The sequence below is a fragment of the Neolamprologus brichardi genome, chromosome 1, assembly GCF_056152115.1.
Source record: "Neolamprologus brichardi isolate AB-2024 chromosome 1, ASM5615211v1, whole genome shotgun sequence".
In the NCBI taxonomy this organism is placed as follows: domain Eukaryota; kingdom Metazoa; phylum Chordata; class Actinopteri; order Cichliformes; family Cichlidae; genus Neolamprologus; species Neolamprologus brichardi.
This window is the reverse complement of record NC_142104.1, coordinates 26,008,134-26,031,077: the sequence shown is the minus strand read 5'-3', so window position 1 is coordinate 26,031,077 and position 22,944 is coordinate 26,008,134. Positions and strand designations below refer to the sequence as shown.

The 22,944-nt window shown below is 43.2% G+C and overlaps 1 protein-coding gene across 11 annotated transcripts in view; it reads left to right on the top strand.

Moving 5' to 3' along the window:
* Positions 1-22,944, top strand: part of baz2ba (bromodomain adjacent to zinc finger domain, 2Ba) — a 67,711-nt gene that overhangs the window by 13,868 nt on the left and 30,899 nt on the right. The gene's annotated exons all lie outside the window — the stretch shown is intronic.

Sequence of the window (22,944 nt, the reverse complement as noted above, 5' to 3'; positions counted from 1 at the left end):
TCCCCCAATTAAATTTAACAAGAGCCCCTTGAAAAGCAGTTGTTATGATTACATTACAAATTCGGGGTTCATTCAGTGAATCAAGCAATTAATTAGATTTCTCCCATTCTAATCAGAATATTTGTATGAAACGTACGCGCCTAATAAACATCCTTTGAGTTTGCTATCTCTTCAGACCCAACACTGAATGTAAATGGGTGTTAACTGTGCCCGACAGTGCTTCTGGGTTAGGATCTTGGATTGGGTTTAGTTGTTTGTGTGTCTTTCCACGTGTAGCATTAATCTTCTCCTTTTTGAGACCCTTTCTTTCTTCCCTCTCTGTTTTCTCGCTGTGTCTGTGTGTGAGAGCAAGCTGTACTCAGGGGCGCGGCTGCGTCCTCAAGGCTTCACTTCACACACACCAAGTGGTGTGCCAGTTTATTGTTCCACACACACAGACAATGACTTGCACTTTCTCTCCTGCCTGACTTGATGGCCTTGTGCCTGTGAGTGTGTCACCAGATCAAATTGGATCTTTTAAAAGAAGGTTTTTGCTGAATGCAGAGCTCAGTGAAATACTTGTTTCGCCCGTGACTGTCTTTTTAGCCTTGTGCGTTAGCAGACCCGATTCTATCAGGTCTAACCATTACTGCTTCATCTCTGGCTGTGAATGATACATTATATCCCCTGCAGGTTGGTGCGGGCTGCTTGTATCATTTGTGATAAGTATTGATGAGTCCTCTCTTGGGGAATCAATTTCTAGGGGTGGGTAGTGGTGGTGGGGTGTGTGTGTGTGTGTGTGTGTGTGTGTGTGGGGGGGGGGGGGTAGCCTTCTAGCTCAACCCCCACAGCTGGCTGCTCCTAACTGGTGTCTTGGCTGCCTGACTCTTCCTGCAGCCCCATAGAGAACAAGCACAGCAGAGCACAGGGGAAAGATGGAGCTCATCCAAACAGCTATGGTGTAATTAGCTGACATTTGTTGCTTGGAAGACAAGAGAAGGAAAAAGGAAAGAGCTGCTCAACTCAAACACCCAAAGGAATATGCAAATGTTGAGGGTGAGAGAAAATGAAAGAAAGACAGAGAAATGTGTCTAATGGCACAGAGATATAATTATATTACATTCACGTACGCATGTGGGTGTGTAATTGTGTGTGTTATGAACCCATTGAACTTTATGTGAGTATTTATGTCAGTGTTTTGCCACTGCAAGGCACGAACCACTGGTCTACGGAAAGGACTACAAAATATGTTAGGATAAGAATGAGGCTTTCTCTGCTAAGAGACGATACCCTCGTCTGCTGTGTAGCGCTGTTATTTTTTAGAGCATGTCTTAAAGTATTCAGCTACATCAGCTAGGCATCACACAAGTGAGATGCACAGTACCCGAGTGAAGCAGCCATCCACAAACGGGCTGATTCTCCAGTTCCAGGAAGGTTGTGCGTGTGCATGTGTGCGCTCGCATGTCTGTTTGTGTGCGCGTGTTTAAGCGAGAGCGCCGTACTGCATGTAAACTATCTGTACTTAAGCCAAGGTGCTGTGCGAAGGAGCAGCAATGCTTACGCAGCCCCATCTGCTTGATCCAAGCTTGAAATGCAATGCTTTTTAATGACAAAATACTGAGTGGCTGGGAGGTGTGCAGAAAAAGGAGGCGTGTGTGTGTGTGTGTGTGTGTGTGCGAGTCAGTTAGTGTGTGTGTTATGTGAGTGTGAAATAGAGAGGAATAAAGGGAGAGGGAGAAGGAGAGAGAAAAACATCTCGAAGGTCAGGAGCAGCGGGCGGCCGTAGGGGAGAGACACGTGAGACAGAGATAGTCTTGCGTCAGCCCCACAGCAGTCCGTTCTTTATGTGTGTGTGTGTGTGTATGTGTGTGTGTCCTGTGGGGCCAGCATTTCCATCCGCATCCCACCGTGTGTTACAACAGAGTAGCATGCCAGTGATTCTATTCTGAGTGTCTCTGAATAGATCTGAAAAGATAGATAGATAGATAGATAGATAGATAGAAGGACAAATTACTGCTTGGAATTACTTCGCAGCAGTCAGTCACTGAGCTATAGATAATTTTTTACATGACTCTTGTGGCAGTGGAAGGGGAAATTACACCTTCTAGCCTGAGGGAAAAGAATTTGTGTGTCTCGTTGCCTGTCACAAAACCTGAATAGGGTTTCATCAATCCTAGCAACTACTATCATTTTTCAGCTCTTATTCATGAGCCCTCTTTGTTTCTCACAGTGTCTTTTTTCCCAGTGCCCTTTAAACTGGTGCTCTGTTAGATTGTGGAAGTGTTAGAGATAACTCCTAAACATTTAGTACTTTGTACTTGCCTCGAAGCTAAGATTGTTAAAAAGCTACTGTGTGATTGTCCTCGGGATAGGGAGCAGAGTAGATTCAGCAGACACACTCTAGCATTACTTTGGGCTTAGCCATCCATGTCTTTGTGTCGCTTTCACTCAAACTCATGCTTTCCACACACACATACACATACACACACGCACATGAGGAAACACACTGGCTGTTCCCCTTCTGCCTCTCTTGGCCCACATGATCTCGACAGGGCTCAGTCCTGTAGCCAGACTTTTGATTCACCCCCACTGCCAAACAGCCTCTGCTCTTCTTGTCCCCATGAAGGGCTGCAGCGTGGGGTGAGGCTGCTCTTTTACAGACACTTGTGCCATGAATCACTGCTTGCACCCAGGGAGCCTCAGTCCACTCAGGGGCTGCCTGCCCAGACCATAATGTGCGTGGTCATGAGGGGGCCATTTTGAATGGAGGCCAGACAAAACAGGAGCTAAAGAACCCAAGCTGTGAGCTTTCCCAGAGAGGGCAACAACAGGAGTGTGTGTGTATGTCTCTGTGTTGTATTTGTTGTAGTACGGGCTTGATGTTGGCTATACAATGCTGAGTTCTGGGTGTCATAATGCAACATAATTGTATACCAGTAATTTATGAAACATTAGGAGCAGACCTTTAAACCCCATGCATCACAAACCTTTTAGCCGCATACAAACGGGATTGCAATTTGAGCTCCTTGGACGCAGCTCTAATGCCTGTTTCACTGTTAGGTTTGAAAACAAGTGATGATCCATCCTTTGCCATCTCTTGCACTTACTTACCAACCTACCAATCACATTACCCTCACCCTGAGTAGAAAATGGTATCTAAGACATTTTTGCAAAGTTGTCGACGTCATCTTAGAGCATTTGCCCCTTTCATCAGCCTAACCCAGATGTTGTCTTTTTTTTCTGTGGGTCACATGGTTCACCAGATTTAAAGGTTTTAAAACCGATTATGTTCTAAATTTGATGTTTGTTTGTCCTTGATTGTTCTGATTTTGTGTTTTGTTTTGCTTTAATTTTGGAAGCTTAGCCAAATGGGTTAATATGACTATTAGTAATTGGTTATCATTAGTAGAGTTGTTATTATAAAAAGCCATCATTATTGTCTGTACTTAGTCTGTGCATGAATGCGCTGTTAGAAAATGCAGGGTTACTGTCTTATGGAGATAATTAAGCAGACCCCCCCACACTCCCTACCGCACGCGCGCGCGCGCACACACACACACACACACACACACACACACACACACACACACACACACACACACACACACACACACACACACTGAGAGTTTCCTCATCTCTTTCTCTTGCATACACACATAAACATCCACAGTGCCTTGCATTGACTTCCATTCTTTTCCTGGAGAGTAATTCCAAGCTTAGCTTTGCCTTACCCCCCTGTACTTTAACCTAACCTTAACTGGACAACATGTCATCACTTTAAAATTTAATGATTTACATTATGAGGACTTGCCTTTCTGTCCCCAATAAGGAAGACATGTCTGCACATTGTGGTTGTGAAAGGAGTGTTGGTGAGATCTGTAATACTCAAAAATGACTTGGTGACCTAATGTTTATATTATGCAGTCATATATTAACCTTTATAGATAGATAGGACATGATAATTTTGTTGAAAATCTGATATCATGACAGCCTTAGACACACACACACACACACACACACACCAGCTGTTTCCCTTATGAAAGCTTTCAGGTTTATTTGGTCTATCTGCTGCATTTATGGCCAAACCACATGTCTTCAACTGTCTTTATTCCTTGGCCTGTGTTTCTGCTCAACCCCTTGTCTCTCAACATCCTCTCCCACTTCCTGCCCCCTTACTCTCTTCCTCAGGTCTTCTTTCCTCCTTCTCTACTTCAAACACCCACACACTAAGCACAGTCCACTGCTATGGATGAGTTTTCTGCCTACGTTGTGTGCCTGTGGCTGGGAATAGTTTGTCCCTACTGGGCCTGTGCATCCCAGGGCCTGTTGTGCCAGGCCAGGTTGTAACCTGGATACAGCTGTAGTCAGGAGAAGCCATTAACTGTGCCAGGAGGCCCCCAGCTCCCAGTGAGAGCTCATTACGGTTTCTGTGCAGTCACACTTCTCCTATGAAACACAGCAGTGTGCCTGGTGAAACTAGCCAGGACACTGAGCCTCAGGGAAACCATTATGGCTTGATTTGGAGTTCTGAGAGAAAGAAAGAGGAAGAGATAGAGGGAGAGGGTTTAGGTTTCATCGAAAGAGTAGAATGAATACTAAGAATGATATTAATCATTAAACGTAGCCAGCTTTTCCTGTAGTTAACTGTGAGAGAGTGAGTGTCTATGATTATTGGATTTGATTTTCTCTTTGTTCAGTGGGTGTACATGTGTTTGTGCGTGCGTGTGCGTATGTGCTCTGAGTCCCAGTTCAACCGTCTGGTCTGGTGTGCAGATGGTTGAGTTGGGGCCTGCTGAATGTGATACCCATTTTCTTTTCTCTGTCTGTTTTTCCTTACTTTATGTGTCCTCTCCTTTAGTTCTGTTTTGTTTTCCTTTCTGTGCTACCTCTTTCTGCTAGGTTTCATTTACCAGTTAACATCCCTGACTGCCTCCACTCTTTCATCACTGCATCTGCTGAGGGCCATCTAGGGCAGAGGAGAGTTTTCCACCGCTCTATTTTCTCTCTCCCTGCTTCTTTATGCGCCTCTCAGGGCTCAGTGCGGCAGCTATATGCAGTGGCTTTGGAATGAAATGTCTCTTAACCGAGCCATGTGCCCCGGAGCTACGGTAATTGCAGGTGAAATTCAGCTTCCTCTTTAAAATGCCATCTCTCATTTCCAGTTACCGGCCCCCTTCGTATCTCTCTCTCTTTTCTCTGCCTCCCTCCCCTCCTGTCTCCCTCTCTCTCTCTCTCTCTCTCTCTCTCGCTCTCTCTCCCTCTGGCTGTCTTTCAGAGGCGTGTGAATCCCTCAGCCCCTGTCGCGTCTCTCTGCCCCAACAGACACTCCCACAATGCACAGCGCTGATGGTTGCACAGTGATATCAGCCATGCAGAGGAAAAGGGAGGGCCGCTGTCTTGACACATACACATTCAATACGTGCGTGCGTGTGTGCGTGTGTAAAGAGAGAGTGCCAAGATAATATGTGCATGACAAAAACTGAAAGTGTGTGTTTGTGAGTGAGAGACAATAAGCATATACATCTTTGGTTAGATGAGAGAAAAGGTAATGTGTGTTGTTGTGTGTTCAAGTGTGTGTACGTGCGTGTGTGTGTGTCTACAGCGTCAGCAAGGCGTGAGCTGTGTAGAGGTGACATCAAGGTGAACGCGGCGTGCAGAATGCTCTGCCGACTCGGGAGGCAGCAAATGGCTCTGTGGCAGATGGAGTCTTTGTCAGGGAAGAAAAATGGCAGCTCAAGAGCGTCAGAAAGACCCCCTTCACCCCCCCACCCCCCACCCCACCCCACACACACGCACCCACACACACACGCACGCACACTCACACACACTGTACATAGACACTAAATACTCTGTGTCCTTTTTGCACAGTTGGCCATACACAACAAAACATTCATAGATGCAATACAATCATACACACAAAACATATACACACAGACAAATGTTCATACACATACTGACACCCCCCCCCCCCCCCCCCCCCCCCCAAACACGCACATACACACACACGCACACACCCCTCCTCCTTCACAGTGAGCTAGGCTGGCGGGCGGTGACCTTCCCCTGCTCGGAGGGTTCCCTGGCTGTTTGATCAATTATCCCTCTCCCATTGTTTACCAGGAAGCAGGGGTAGAGAGGAGAGGAGAGAAGCCTCAAAATGGCCACTGTCAGGTGGAGGGATCCATTTCCCTGCCAGCGTGGGGGTGGGGGTTAGGGAGAGAGAGGGAGAGACAGAGGGACCATAGCCATGAAGCACGCTTAGAGGGAAGGGAGGAGCATGATCGCCTGGCAGTTGGGATGATATGATATTATACTAAAGGTACAGCTCTGACAGTGGTTAACATTTGTAATGCTGACATCATCCGTTAAGAGGTGATTGTCAGATCTCTCAACTTGGAGGAGACAGTCACTAGTTGTCTGTGTATGAATCCCAAAAACGAACATTTGTGCCAAAATCAGTGCTGTATACATTTCTAAATGAATTGTCATGATGTTCGTGCAGTGCTGCAATGACATGCACACACACATGTGTATGCTTAATGCCACAGTACTGCAGGTACACTTCCTATTTTTAGCGTGGAGAAGTGAAGGGGGTGTGTGTGTGTGTGTGGGGGGGGGGGGGGGGGGGGGGGTACATACTCTAAAGGTCAGGTGGCAGAGAGAAAAAACCGACTGGGAACAAATGATGCACTAAGCGAATGACACTCTGAGGTCCTGCTTTAATATGTATGTATCGCAGGTTGATGGCTGATTTCATTAGCGCTTCTCATTGTTATGCATAGATTGTCCTCCTGCAGCAAAATGAATATTGTATTCACATGCGCGCGCGCGCGTGCACACACACACACACACATGCATATACGCGCACACACATACACACACAACAAGTGCGATTTTCAGGGAATACTGTATGTTTGCATCTTGCAGAAAAAGACTTGAAGAAAAGGGTGATGTTTCCACAGGCTGTTATCTGTGTTGGCTATAATTAAAACAATTTACAGAGCTGTCATTGTAACACAGGTTTCAGCGCTGCTGTGGACAATTGCTGTCAGGTAGTTGGTGTGATTATTTAGGGGTCCTTGCTGATGCACGTGAGAATTATTTCCAAAGCGGAAAAGAAAAGCTATCTTTGTTCAGATGACTTGAGCAAAATAAGTCATGTCATGTCTGTGGGTTCAGATTACGTCATTTCAGTTTACCTAAATCCTGTGTGTGTGTGTGTGTGTGTTTCGTGTATGTGTATGTGTGTGTGTGTGTGTGTGTCTGGGAGAATAATATGTTTAGTTCTATCAATTAGTTTACTGTAAGCGTTTATGGGACTATATTATAATATTTGCACACAGAGAATACATGTGGTGAGTGTGTGAAAATGCCTGGCCACTTTTTTCTAATCCTCCAAGATGACTGTGTTTCAGAAGGGATTCCAATCCTTAGTGGGGCATGAGCAAATGCTCTGTGCTAGATATTAATAGCTATTGTGGGCGGAAAAACTGAAAAAAAAAAAGCTTCTGCATTTTTCCATATGTTTTGTAAGGAAACAGTCCAGATGGATCATCTCTTGGTCTGGAGCTTTCGCTTTCTTCAACCCAGCTCAAATCCAAGTGGTGTTGGACGTGCCAGACACACACAAACACACACGCAAACACACCCCAGTGCTCACACTCCTCCCGTCTGAAGTACAACAGGCTGTTACTGATTAACATGTCTAAACTCAGCCAGTTCAAAAAGCCACTGCAATTCTTCTTGCAGCTTACCCTCATGGATGACGTGACAGTCTTTCTTCCCAACATACCTCACGTTCCCCGTAATCACCGAGATATGTTTGTCGCCTTTCTGTTTGTTGCCTGAGAAGCCATGTTGGCATGTCTTCTCACATTACACACTTGGTTTCATCCCCTTAACCCCGTAATTCTCAGCCTGCATGGGCCGCCTGACCTCTTGAGTCATGGATGTTAGACTCATCGGCATCACAGGGGACAGAGTTGGGATTTATCCTGCCAAATAATTGTAAGCATGGTGGACAGGAGTAAACTTTTTTTTTAACTGGATATTTAAATACCTCCAGTGATACTCTTTGTGAATGAATTTTAACTCTCCTTGCATCGGTTTTTCAGTTCTGCACAAACGTAATTTAAAAGTCCCCCTTGAGAAAGCAGAGCACGCACACTCGCTTCTTCTTTTCTGAGTCGGCGCATGTCCGAACAACCGCACGTGTACACGTAGATGCATTTTGTCGTGTGACAGGATGCCACATAGTTGGCGTTTACCAGTAGGCTGGAATTTCAGGATAGCACGCAGAGAGATAAAGTCAAATTGTCGTTGGTTAACTCACTATTTCTGGGCCACAGAGCATGAAGGGTGTCTGTTTATGACACCCATGCATGCCATGTACGCATCACTTACATATGCCACTTTGCCTTTGCTAGTCAATTGATAATAAAAAAAAGAGTAACACGGATGCTCCTAGACACAGGCGCCAGCACAGACAAAAGCCGCAGTCTTGTCTGTGAATGCATCTAAGTTTTCTTTTTATGACACATCACTTCTGGAACCAGGAAGTATGCCACAATGACTGACAGGATGTAGGATGATATTGTGTAGGTGTTTAAATTGTGCTTTTAGAGGTCACAGTGCCCTTAAAATAGATTTTGAGCATATTATTATGCATTGCAACAAGTTAAAGGGCAGGCTTTGTAAGTGTTGATTCTTCATAACCCAGTGGTGCTATATTTACATGAAGAAATCATGAAATTCACTTAGTCAGCAGCGGAAAAACGAGCTTCCTCTCCAAAACCACCCACACCGCTTTCAGCCTTGTTGTGACTTGTTTGTCTGTCGTTGGAGGATTTTGACTTCTTCCAGAACAATTGCACTTAAACACCCTCAGTTCCAGAGAGGACGGGAGCTGGTTACACGGCGGCAAAGTAGCACTAAAAAGCACCAGCGGAGCCCGTGAGACAGAAACTTTGAATACACTCTTTCTCCCACCCTTGTTGTAGCCTCTCTCTGTATGCATGTCAGGTGCATGCATGCTATTGTTACTTTCATCACTGGTGTGTGTTGTCATGTGCAGCTGTTTGCTCTCCAGTTAGTGTAGTGTGCAGTGAGTTAGTGGAGTTACGGCTGTGTGGAGTTTCTCTTCACTCTGAGCTTCTCTCTGATTTATTCTTAACATCTGTCTTTGGCAGGTGTGTGGAACCACAAGGTCCTTTCTTCCTGAGCCTGTGATGTAGCTATCATTGCGGGCAGTGTGTGTCTGCGTGTGCGCACGCTTTTTGTGCAAAACAACAGAGAAGGCCTTCCTCCACCCCCTCCTTGGGATGAGTCATATTTGAGCTCTGTGTAATCTAAGCCCGTGTTTCATGTGTGTGAACAGACAGACCCTGAGCAGTGGTCTTGGTCCTGACTCCCTCTGGGGCACTGAGTGGGTGAGACACAGCTATCAACAACAGGCCCAGGCAGCTTCGGTTTCAGCCTCGCTACACAAGGAATCTACTCGTCATGACACAAGCACAGATACACACACACACGCACAAAAAAAACAAGCAGACATTCATGTAGAGCCAACACTATTCTTTGCTCTCCTTAACTCCTCCTGAAATAATATCAGGTAACAAGACGGGGGCTGATGGCAAGCTTTGCGATTGGCTCAACTAAAAGGAAGTGTTAGGATCCAGAGGGTGGACTTATGGGTCTAGTTTCACATGAAAAGACAGTTGAACACAGGTAACTGCTAGTGTGAGTGTGAGTGTGTGCAAGTGCATATGAGTGTGTGTGCGTATGTCATGTGTAGATCCACCTGGGGGAGTGCAATTGCAGCGCAGTAATGTCAAAGCTGGGTTTGACACAGTCGACAATGGAGACTCAAATATTTTGGCTTTTTATATGAAATCACACAGGGGGAGTGTGGTGATACAGGAAATAGGGCCATGTCAAGGGGGGGAAAAAAGGAGCACTACTTGGTGGATATTCTGCACACCATTTCAAAGCACCCCATTTCTGGTGTGACTAACTCTTTTAAGGCACAGCTGGACTTTTAAAAGGGTCTTCAACATTTGCCCCCAGGGGGGAGGAAAATGTCCTGGATAGAGCCACAGAAAGGTGATACTGGAAAAATGAAGCTGTTTCCCATTATGATACTGCTTTTGTTATATAAGTGTCATGTTTTATCACACTTTGAACTGCACTGAAAGGAAAGTGCTTTTTCTTCCCTAATTCATGTGAAATGTTTAATGAAATTTAGTACAAATTTTGCTTGGGTGTGGAAAAAAAAGAGTTTTTTGGCACATGATGTCCCAATTTTGCCATTTGATAACACTGGAAGGGTATAGGCAGGGTCACATTTACAAGAACACAAGGATTGGATGATAGCACTTGTCAAATGTCATGCCTTGATTCTTTTTTCTTTTTTGCCATGACCATTTATTCCAAACTGCATGGCATCAGATGTCACAATAACAGCACAGAAAGACAGAGCAAACCATGTCAGAGTAACATTATGCATGCCTCGAGGCAAACTGTGGTGACCACAGTGTTGTACAGTTCTGGTCTTAATCTCAGCTCACTGAACTGTGAATTTCCTTGAGTTGTCTCATTTTAAGCCAGCTCAGATGCAGAAACAAAGAGGTCTTATAATAGTATGGTCTCGTTTTCGTGTCAGTTTCTTGCTATCTTTTGTTGAACATGTACCTTTTACAGTTTCTTGAAGGTCAGACTAAGTTTCTTTGTTTTTTTGATGTAGTTAAAAGAAAGAAAAGAAAAAGGACGATATCTTTTATTTTGAATTTGGAACAAGTGAAAATTGTTTTTCGTTAGTTACATGCTTGCCAGCTGCGTGCATTTTGGCAAGTTACATAGCAACTTGAATAATTTTTCTCAACAGTCATAAAAACAGAAAACACATACTTTTTTCAGCAACATGTCTTATTGTTGCAATTACAGGCACGTGCGAAAATAAACAACATTTGGTTAGTCTCCATGCCCGTTTATGGCCTAGATGCGTTCCAAGTGTGCACAACTTCTCTGATTTAATCCTGGCTCGGGTCCTTTGTTCCATCTAACCCCCCTCCAATATGTTTGGGCGTTATAGTCTAAAAAAAAAAAAAAACCTCTTGTCTTTACAAACCGCTTTCATTGTTGGGGGCAGCAGACAACATTACAAGTCTTTATGACACTACAGCCAGCAGTAAGCATAGTGACTATTTGCTGCCTGGTCCTCATTAAAATATATTTAGATCGTAGCGTGTTGTTGTTACAGTATAGTAGTGGGGTTTTTTTGTTCTCTTATAACATCTTTTCATATCATCGTTAACACTCGTGTAATAATGTGTTAGCACCACCAAGGTTTTTTTTTTATCTCCACAGTTATCCCATGTTGTATAATTTGTAATTTTCACTTTTTTGAAGGTGAAAATTACATCCTTGTTTCTTCTAAAACAGAAATTTAGCAAGATATTCATATCTTTGTACTTATCCATATGTTTATATTTTACAGCACATCAGAGCCAAACCATTTCAGTGTTGTCTCACATCACAATGTTTGATCCATCACTCATATAAACAGTGAAAAGATAGAATAAGTAGATAAAAAATGTGTTTGTTTGTTTGTTTATTGAGCCACGTAACACTGATCTATGGATCATTCAAGCATAAAAATGGAATCACACAAGGGGTAACTGAGTGCTGTGTCTGGACAAAATTTACCAAAGATCTAATTTTTAAATTGTGATTTGGGCACTTTCTTACTAGCAGCCCTCATAATTTGTTCCCATTTCTTTAGTTGAATCTATGAAAAATGCCAAAGAATAGTTTGAGAGCCATAAACTACTAGCGCATCAAAAAGGTGATTCTTAAACAACTGAAAACATGTCATACTTCAGCATGATGTGCAGTGCGTCTTTTAAAAAAACGAAACAAGGAGGACAAAAGACGGGCTGACAGGCCCAAAGACTATCTACAGCACATGAGAAAAGACTGAGCTATGCCAAATTAGACAAGAACTGGACTGAAAATCACTGACAACAGGTCTCATGGAGGGAATCTGAATTTTAAACGTCTGTTTGAAATTGTTTCAGTTTCCACAAAGAAGGTCAGGAGAAAGGTACCACAGTGAATGTCTGTGGCCATGTGTAAAACAGGCGGAGGCTCTGTCATGGTTTGGGGCTGCATTACAGCCAGTGATGTTGGAGATCTTGACAAAGGTGATGGAATTATGAACACAGAAAAGTGCTGTCAGATTTTGATCAAGCATCCACTACCATCTGGAAAGCATCTGATTGGCAACATCTTGCCAGTGATCTTAAACACATTGCTGATGCAGAAAAGCATACCTGGATAGAAACACACACACACAAGGGAACACTTTCAGTCATGATCGACCTTCCCAGAGTCCAGACCTCACCATTATTGAAGGAGTGTGGGATCATCTTGACAAAGAACAGAACAAAATCAGCCAACATACAAATAAGAGCTTTGAATATCCTTCGAGAAGCCTGGGGAACTATTCCTGAAGACTACTTAAAGAAACTAGAGGACAGAGGACTTTTCTATGAGAGTTCAAGCTGTGTTAAACTAGATATTGACTTTCAAGGTTGTTACAGTTGTACAACACCTTTTTTTGTTTTTTTTCCTTTGTGCTGTAATTATATTTATGTTTGCACATGCTTATAAATCACTGCACCTACTTTCTATTTTTTCTAACAAAATGTAAAGAAACGAGGGGTGGCTCAAGACTTCTACAAATACAAAGTTGCATATTCTTCTATTAATAATATTATTGTGTGTTATGTCATTGTGATTCGACAAGCTTTTTTTAAATTATTTTTAACCAGGTCACCCAGTCAATAATTGCACAGGGCCGTTGGTCCCTAAAGTTACGCTGAAAACATGTAGCTCAATATTGAATAAACAAAAACCTTACAGTCACTCGCCCAGCAAATCAACACGCACAAGCTTGCCAGGACATCTGTGAAGTCTTAAAAGGGACATAGAAAACAAGTCAGCTTAATGTATTGCTTGGTTTGTCAAAGAAAAAAACAAGGAGTGTTGTCACGCATCACATGAGCTCCGAGTTGTGCGTTGGCAAGTTATAAATAAAGTGATGGGATTGTTGAAGATTTGCTCTTGATACGGTCTTCCTTCCTTCCTTTCCGTCTGGAGCAGGATAAAGCGGGAATGAATGCCAGACTTTATTTGTCTGGAACTATTTGCCCAGCTCATCAGGAAAGGTTGAACTAACTGTCACAGTTAGTTTACAGCAACTAATCTGTGGTGTTCATTAGAAAACCTACGCACATACAAACATTTTCTCCCCTCTGTGCTTTGGCTGCATTTTGTGATTCTTGTGTAATATGGATGTAAATTAGTGGCTGATATCGCAGCTTATGTGTTTGCGTGTGTTTGTGTTTGCACGTGTGTGTGTCTGTGTGTGTGTGTGCCTGTACGTGGGCATGCACATTCATGTGTGTGTGGTAACAGCACAAAGATGTCCCTAGGGTTTTTTCCCCCCTTTTCTCATTACAAATGCTAATGTCACATTAATGAAATCGGCTTAGTTTAAGGTTTATAGCGTAGCCTACACTGAGAGATTTGGCCTTGACACTTCCCACATATTTCAAGTTGAATCACATTTTTTTTTCCTGTGGGCATACAGTTCTGAGTTAAACTGGCCCTGAGTGAAACTTCAGAGGTAAACTTTAGGCCACGCTTGCCAACCTTTGTCATCATTGTGAATTGTTGGGCCACAGGCTGCCCGCTGCTCAGCTTCCAATGATGAGTGCTAGCTTAGCAACAGCAGTAATGGCTTCAATGAGGGTCTGGCTAATGTAAACATTGTGGTAATGTGCAAGCGGCGGTTTGTAGAGTCACAAGCTGTTAATCATTGCTCAACAGAGAGCTTGTCAAGCACAACAACATGCCAGAGAGTTAATCATAGTTATAGATCCCTCCTTTTATGCAGAGGACATATTTAACAGCTGAGTTTCTAATCACTTGGCCTTTCCAGTAAGCACGTACAGTCATATTAGCAGCCATGATTCCAAGGGTCAAAAAGAGAGAGAAAAACAAGAAGCGAGTAAACAGCTGCTTTAAAATGCACGTATCTAAAAGAATTGTTTACCATTACATGTACAACCAGGGACATTTACTAGGTTGTTGAATCATAATGTATTAATTTCATATTGTCATACTGTCTAGCATATTGAAGATGAGCCGGTGATATTTCTGCCATTTATACCCTTAACACATCAGTCTTAGTCTGTTTCTCCCACTCAAGTGTGATAGGTAGCATTTTCTAACCTTTCGCTGAGGTTTTACTTCTTGCCTCAGTTTGAGTTTTTTTCCTTTTTTTTTTTGCAAAAACAAAGGCTTAACCAGTAACTGTGAAAAGAAAGATTTTTCTTTGTAATTAAAAGCCAATTTTGTAAAATTGATTAGATTATGCTAATCAGTGGAGATAATATCTTAAAAGCAGTGTGAGGAAAGGAGATAGAGGGAGTGTGAAGAGTGGAAAGGAGTGACAGTCCAGCCGCCATTACAAGCTGCTGATTTCTGCAGAGTGCTTCATAAAATGTCAGAGCGCTTCTCCCTGAGCAAGACACTGAAAAATGGCAGCGCTGTGATGTGCTGGCACCTCACCTGCTGCACTGTGTGCGAGTGTGTGCATGTGTTTGTTAGAGAGCGAGAGAGAGACTGAGCGAGAGAGGAAGAGTGTAAGTGTGTGTTCATTTGTGCGAGCGTGTGCTTGCTCCTGTGTACATGCCTGTATGTGTGTTTTTACATCTGTGCGTGTGTGCGTGCGTGCGTGCGTGTGTGTATGTGTCCACGCTGGCCTCCCTCCCATGTTGCAGTGAAGCAGAACAGAGTGGCTGACTGCCTGCTGCTTTGCCTCCCTCTCTGTCAATACAACACCATTCTCCTCCAGCCAGTCATTTTCACATGTTTAACATTAAGTAAAGCACACATTTGAACAGAGGAATACAGCTGATTGACATATTGAGTTTAATGCTGGTGGATTTTCTCCCATCACAGCTTACTGTAGGTTGCCAGATTGTTGCTCTGAAGACTACTCAGTGGCTTTTTAGACCTTCACCTGATTGCAGTGTTCAAACGCAGATGTAACACCATGGATTGCTCGCCACTCTAAATACCTGTAAACATGCTTTCTTTTCTGCTCCCTTCTGTTAAGAGCACCTCGAACCTCATTTGCACTTTAGCATTTGTCTGTTTGTGTTGAGAAGAAAGCAGTTAATGAAGTCAATTTGTCAGGTGTTGCTAATGTTTTTAATAAAAGCAAGAAATAAGAGGAAGTGTGAACAGTGGAGCACAAGGGGAGAAGGACTGGGCAGGAGAAAGGTGTTAAGGTGGGGGTTTGGAGAAGAGATAAGCCAGAGATGTGAGCAGTCATTTCATTAAGCAGTAATTGCTAAGTGAGCTGCTAACTATATAGCAAATCTATGATCTGGGATGCCACTGGCTGCATGGTTCACCCATAAGAGTTTTTACTGACCATAACGGTCATTTAAACCAAATTAATTTATTCTTTTCATGGACACTTATTTTCTGAGCCCTGCAATCAGCAAAGGAAGGAATCTGAAGACTGCAGCAGCTTTGTGTGGTTGAGAGGAAGAGTGAAAAATTAGGGTTTGTGACTATACATGTCTTTTCATTTCTGTCAAATAACACATTATGTGCTGCAGTAGCAGCATCAAACAAAAAAAAAAAGGGGGGCTGGTAGTCTTGGATAAGCTATTCCAGCCATCGCACCACTTATCCGAATTCTGTCACATTTGCACAGTGATATCAGTTATCTCTTGCAAGTAAAGTTTCAGCCGAACAGAACTCTAAATGTTTTTCTTCCCATGGAAATGGACAGGAGGGCCTCAAACAATTGCTCTAGCACGACTGGCCGCTCTCTGGCTATTCCATTGTTCTGTCACTGTCAGTTTGTTTTGCTATTTGACATGCATGTCATTTGCATTATGCATATCTGGAGTACTGCGCTCATTTTCTCTCCTCCCCCCATCTTCTTCTCTCTCACGCGCTCCTTTTTTGCTTGCTATTCTCTAATAACTGATGTTATTTCCTGGTAGTTAAAATTATTTCCTGCATTCATTTAAATATGTACGTTTGTCTTATTAAGATTTTGTCAGTTAAATTGTAGTCGATGTGGGTAAACCTTGTTTTATGGCATAGATTGTGTGTCATTTCACATCACTGGTGTCATACATAACATGAGCTCAACAACATGCAACAAATCAGTGAAATAGTACACTTTTAAAATATGTGCAATCTCATCTATTACATTTTGTATTCAGTTAAGCCATTACATCACAAGTTATTGAGGAATGCCATCATTACAAAACAGAGAATCAAAGCTTGCACTGATCAACTTAGTCTGAGGGAGATTACACATTGCACTATTGACACAGTGTCTGTTAAGATTAAAGAAAAATGACTGGACGTTAGATTTTACAGCCTTTGCAATTTCCTGGGTTGATTCCGATTTTCGTTCTAGAAGTTTTAATTGACAGCATTTGCGGTCATTTTTGTGACCTTTCTGTTCATAATAATTAATATTAAAGCATTGAATGGAGGCTAGACGGCTTAGTCCAGGTGAAAATGAACTGCAATATCTCCCACTTCTATCATGTAAAGTGTCTTTAGGTTTGTAAATAAATCTGGAAAACAAACAAACAAAAAAAAAAACTAAGGGGGGTGGGTCACTGTGAGACTGTGTTCAGCTGTTTCTTGTATCTTGAAAAGTGTGGATTGAGCTGGGATCATGCTAAGTTTGAAGAAGAGATCCTCCTGCAAACCTGACCTGTTCATACATGAATTTTTATAAGTGTAAAAACAGGGAACCCACCAATCGCTTCACTGACAGATTATTGGCTGCAGCATTAGCATTACGAAGTAGGTCAGATAAAATTAAAGTCCATTATGTATACATACCATTATGTTTTGTGGTAGAAACATCTTTTCAGGATGTTGACCAATCAGATCATAGGAGAATGCAATACAGTTGAGCTAATTCCACTTACTGGCCAAATAAATGGTGAATCTCTGCTTAAATACTTTGCTACTCAGCGTTGGTTTGCTGTGGCTCTTCTGTTTTGGATCAGTTTTGCTGTAGTTTTTTTTTCTCTGCATTCAAAACACAGGATTTAAAGGCATTAACTACAATCAAAGTTAATATTTACAGCAATTATAGTATTTTTGCACTGCTCTCTTTGGAAATTTCGTGAGAAAAATTAGATATGATTATTAGATTTTGAGATGATTTGCGACTTCAGAATTGTGCAAACGTCTGCAAAGGTCTCTTTAAATACCGGAGAATTGCATCTGCTGGATTTGATATGCAGGATGTATTTTGTGAAGTGAATTGTTATTCTAGTATCTGAGCTCAATGTTTTAGGCCTCGAGGTACATTTTTTTGCACATCATCAGTTTGGCTGTGCACTGAGTTACATACAAAGCTCTGTAGTGAAAGGTAAACTAGCACAAATGTAAAATGATGTCAGTGTTTTAAATGATAATTAACCTTAAAAGGCATTGGCTCACTACTCACTTTGCCTCTGCTGCATCTGTTGGGTGTCTGTTTGTGCATGTGCGTTGCATTTTTTTGTTATTCTGTGCTTCCAAAGTCCTCTGAAGTCATTATAGATTCTTGTAGACACATGCAGCCAGTGGCGAGCAGATCTGGTTCAGTCTACAGAAAAACAGTAATGAGCATTGAGACTGGCAGATGAGTGTGAGTGGCTAGCAGAGGGAGAAGGGCAGATTCATCAGGGATGATTGCCTGATACACACTTCTGGTTTTTTGATGTGAAGACCCTGCTAGGTTACCATGGGGAGAATAATTAGCTTTGGGTGGATGCAGATGCGAATGAGCATAAGAGATGGGAATTTTCTTATTGAGCTTACTTTATGATACTTAGAATGGTGCATAAGGGTGTGCTTGTGTGCACACAGATACACACAGATTATCCTCTTTTTTTGCAACACTTGCACACAGACACACACTCACTATCATCTCTTTCTCTTCTATTTATGGCCAGGAAATGGGAGTAGTGCTATGTCTGGTTGAGCTGAGTAACACTATTCTGTCACACATAGGTTTGACATCAAACACAAGTGACAAGCCTATCCTATTCCTCTCCACCGAGTCATCACCATGTCCCAAAATCACATTATTGTCACTGGGAACCCAGCAGAGACGGATGGTGAGTAGGGGTGTTGATTCCAGCCTTTGGCATCTACACTATGCTTGAAAAGGCAAATAAAGCCATTTGGCAAGAGCTGATTTCTTGTCATTTCAAAAATATACAGAATGCGTGTGGCACGCCATTTGGTTTTATATTTTATCTAAAGCCTCTTACCACTGCATGGATGCGCGTATGTGTAGAGGTTACACCAGGGCCCGGTAAATACTAAGTCTGGAAACTCTTCTGTCACACGCCACACTCTACCATTTGTTGCACACAGGACCATATCATTACCTTTTTTACCTGGCAGGCAGTAAGCAGCTCTAGCGTGGTAAGCTTCAGTGTTACATGAAAGCAGGCAGGCAGTGGTGTGGCTGTAATAAGACCTGTGGCCAGCACCACTGCCAAGGCTAGCTGAGGAAGGGTGAGAGATGGTGCCCATCCCCTACATGCCCCGCTCTGCCATCTGTCACTGGGCAGGAGTGGTGCCGAGGGAGGGGTCTGAGTCACTCGAGTTGTTGTCACCTAGACAGGCCACACTGGGGCATGCTGTCTCTTTGTACTCCCTTTCAGGCATTGGCACAATGCTCTGTGAGTTCACCATGCAGTTATGCAGTTTTTGTGCAAATCCAGTTTAATACGATTATTCAGTTATTCAGCGTTCTTTACTTTTTGTACTTCATTAATTAAAAAAGAAAAAAGTGTGTGTAATGGAGTGTCTCAGTGATAAAACACTCCAAGTAAAATAGAGCTATAACAATTAGCTGATTAATAAAGCCACACAATCAGTGCTAAACCATGATGTAACAGAGTACACACTGTCTCTTTAAATGTTCTCTGAGTTGATGTTTGACATGGGACAAAGGTTGTCACTTTTTTTTTTTGCCAAGATCCCCGGTTATGTCATTTCCTGGCTGATGGTATGTATGCGGAGAAGGAAGGGGAGGGGTGGTAGTGGGGGAGAGCAAAGGGAGGAGAAATGGGGTCAAGCAAGCTTGTGCGTGCATTCGGTCAGCATTCATTGCCAACAAGCATGCAAAGCGCAGGCATCCACATCCATACGAACATGTCGCGCCTACAAAAACATACACCCACACGAACCTATACGAACACACGGACAGATGGGAAGTTCAAGCAGTGAGGCTGAACAGCAGCTTCACAAGATCAGAAATAAGAGATCTTGTTGCTGATTCAGACAGTGTCAATGATCTCACTTTGGCGAACACTAGCGCAACAGAAAGTGCTGCTTTGTGTGCGCTATGCCTTTTGGAGTGAGTGATTCACCACTTACTTACTGGCCGTTTTCCCCCTACCTGATAACCAACGTGTCTGGATATTAGACATATAACAAGCATTATTAATTTTCAGAAAGACTTTGACTGACTATGCGATAAGTCAGTATGGTTGTTTTGAGCAATACTGGGAAAAAATAACACTGTAAAACTGATGATTACTCACTCCAATCCTTTTTGTTACCAACAACCTTCATCATGACACACTTGCTATGTTGACATTTTTTCTTTCTTTTTTTTGGCTGACTGAACACAGAGGTCTGCTTTAGACACAGTTGCACATCACAATAAAAGGTAGGGAGCGAGAGATCTGGAGGGGAGAGTGAATGTTGTAGAAGCAGCGATGATATACTCTTTGTTGTCTATGGTGAGGAGAAAAAAGAAAGGGAGCTGGGAGCCGCTGTGTGTGTCTTTGAATGAGGTCAGGGCATCATGGGGAATAATGCATTTCCCTTCTCTTGCGCCAGGCGCTTCTTCCATTACGGCTGGAGAAGAGACATTGTGTCCACACTCTGATTACCACTGATCCATGCTGATGACTCTGTTGGCGGATTATCTCAGTTAGTATCAGCCATCTGTTACTGTGTGTATGCGTGTGTGTGTGTGTGTGTGTGTGTTTTGTGTGTGCGTTGAAGGGGTGAGGAGAAAAGGGGCAGGAGACACACATACACAGGAGGTTGAATAGTTTGAAGATGCGACACACACACACTCACACACATACGTGCCCACAAACACTTCCATAGGCACATGCATTGGGAGTCTTTTGTTAAACCGCCGCATGTGTAACAGAGCACCGCTACATACACGCAACACAGACACACAACACCACAAAACAAATGCATGATGTAAGGCCGCGATACCGAGCAGCACGGGCCACCAAATGCACTCACACTATCTCTCCTTTATGCTATTCCACCCTCCTTTCAGATCACACTGACGTGTGAAGGCTCCTATATGAAGGCCAAGTGCAATCATAAAACTGCAGAGCTGTTTATAGCTACACTATCTCCTGAAGGGCCGCTGCGTCTAACCACTATTAGCCGCATGCGTTGACAGCTGGGTGCTGTGTTGTATTTGTGGACGTGACTGCGAATCCGGTGCTGGAACACATCTTATAAATCATAGTTCAGCTATTAGCATAAATTCTCCCTCTCCTTGCATCTGCGAGACCTGCTGTTTCTGGTTGCGGCGTTCTCTGTTGATTGGTTGGTGTTGTTCAAGTCAAATTGATTTAGCCGTTCACGGAGATTATAACGCTTGCCTTATACCGCCACTGTGGTGTGCCGTTAATTACCTATAAAATCAAGCTAATTCTGATGCTAAATCCATTTTAATTTCTCATAATTAAGTCAGGATTGGATCCTTAAATACCTTGGCGCTCCATTATTGTTGCAATCATTGTTGTTGCTGTGCATTTGGTGGTACATTGCTGAGCCCAATCTTATTATTGTTATTAGATTTAATTGCTCTAAGTGATCAGTTTGTAGTTGTCAGAGGAAGATGGACTCGCCCCGCAGTCGTTTCTTTCCCCCCGCTGTCCTTTCTCTCTCTCTCTCTTTCCGTCTCTCATCCCAGGAAGAGGCCCTTTGAGAGATTGTGAGAGATGAGAGGAGATGAGGGGGAGGGTAGCTCTGCTTTACACCTCTGCAAAGAAGGGATTGCTTTTTTGTTGTTTGTTAGGGGGGGAAATCAATTCTGTTCACATCATCACGTTTTGACAAGGCGAGGCATTAAGTGCAGATATTGAGAAACGACAGAAACGGTTTACAGGCTGTCCTTCATCTTCTCCACTCTTTCCCTTTCTTCTGCCTTTCCCACCTCCCCCCCATACCCCCTCTACACCCCACAACAAAATCAGAGTATATTGTCTTGCTTATTCCTTTTTCCTTCTCAATCTCTCAAACTCTCTTTCCCTCCCTCTGTCTATGTTTCTCCCTTCCTGTGAAAAGGTAGGGAAATGATCCGCTTCACTTACCAGCTGACACCACGTAAGCCTGATCGTCCTCCGAGACACAAGCCTTTTGTTTTCATGTGCATTATGATAATTATGAAGGGCCACAGCTCCTCTCCATTTTCACAACACTTTTGATGATACTTGCTTTTTTTCTTTTTTCTTTTTTGCCAGACGCAAATACAGAAAAGTCACTTTTTCTTTAAATCTTGTGGAAGAATCCTTTTTCCATTTTTTTTTCTTTACACCCTGACCTGACATTTAAAAGGTGACAGCCAGAGTGAAGGAGCATAGAGTGTGACAGCCATTCATGCAACAAAGTGTGGCACAGAGGTAACAGTTTCTTTTGGTGCGGGTGGGGTGGGTTTGAAATTAGGATAAACTCCCCATCTTCACTCAGCTGGAAATGTATTCTTGTAACTAACATGTAACATTCATTCACTGCCCGTTTAGGTTGATAATTTGTCTCTTTAACCCACATCCTGTCACCTCGCGTGAGATACAATTCGAAGGACCTTTGACCTTGCTCTTATTTGCACAGCCAACCTCTTTTTCACTGCAGCAGTGGCGGGGATGGCTGCCCAAGTCCGATGGCACACCAGCCTCCTCCCCGTGGACTGCAGCAGGTTTTCTTGTCATCCGCGTCTCTCTCTCTCTCTCTCTCTCTTGTCAGTGTTGCTCCTGGCGAAAGGCTGATACTTGATATTCAGAGGATAGCAGCTTTTGTCTCAGAGATTTAATCAGTGGCTCTGCTCCCACTGCAGAGGAGAGAGGGAGGGAGGGAGGGTGGCGGAGGGGTGGCAGGAGCGAGAGAGAAGGCGAAAGAGAGAGGGAAAGAGAGATGGAGGCAGAGACTGTTTATGTGTAATGACACAATAACAAAGCCTGCCTGTAAAACACAATCTGCAAACTGTGCTTTTGAAGGGGATTTTCAGTCCTGGATTAGTGTCAGGCAGAGGGATATGGAAAAGGAGAAGAGAGAAAAAGAGTCAGGTTGATGTGATAGACAGGGGAGGTGATTTTTGTGTATGTGTGTGTCTGTCTGCAGTGGGGGCTGTAATGTGTGAACGTGTGTGTGTGTGTGTGTGTGTCAATGTGTGTGTTTTATATTTGTTTGCCTCCACAAGTCAGCGGTTGTGTGGGCATAGCCACATTGTGTTCTCAGTTGTAAGCAAAAGGGGATTAGAGCTGAATAATGTAAGTAAAATATTTGGCTGCAGAATGGCCAAATGTTTCTTGTGAGGGTTTGTGTTGTTGGTTGGTTGATAATGGCTGGCATGGTAACTCTGTGAAACCGATAATGGAAAAAAGCTACCGTGTTGGTTAATGCACCAATCATCTAAAAGCCTATCCATTTAGTTCTGGTTCCAAGTGAAAGGAGGCAGAGAGTAATGCTGTCTTTAAAGGCCTCAAAGAGCTCTTTTAATTTGAATGACTTTTTTTTTTTATTTATTTTTTTTATCAGGGATGTGTAAAGGGATCCTGTTTGTAAAACGCAGGTACAGACATGTGAGTTTGCACG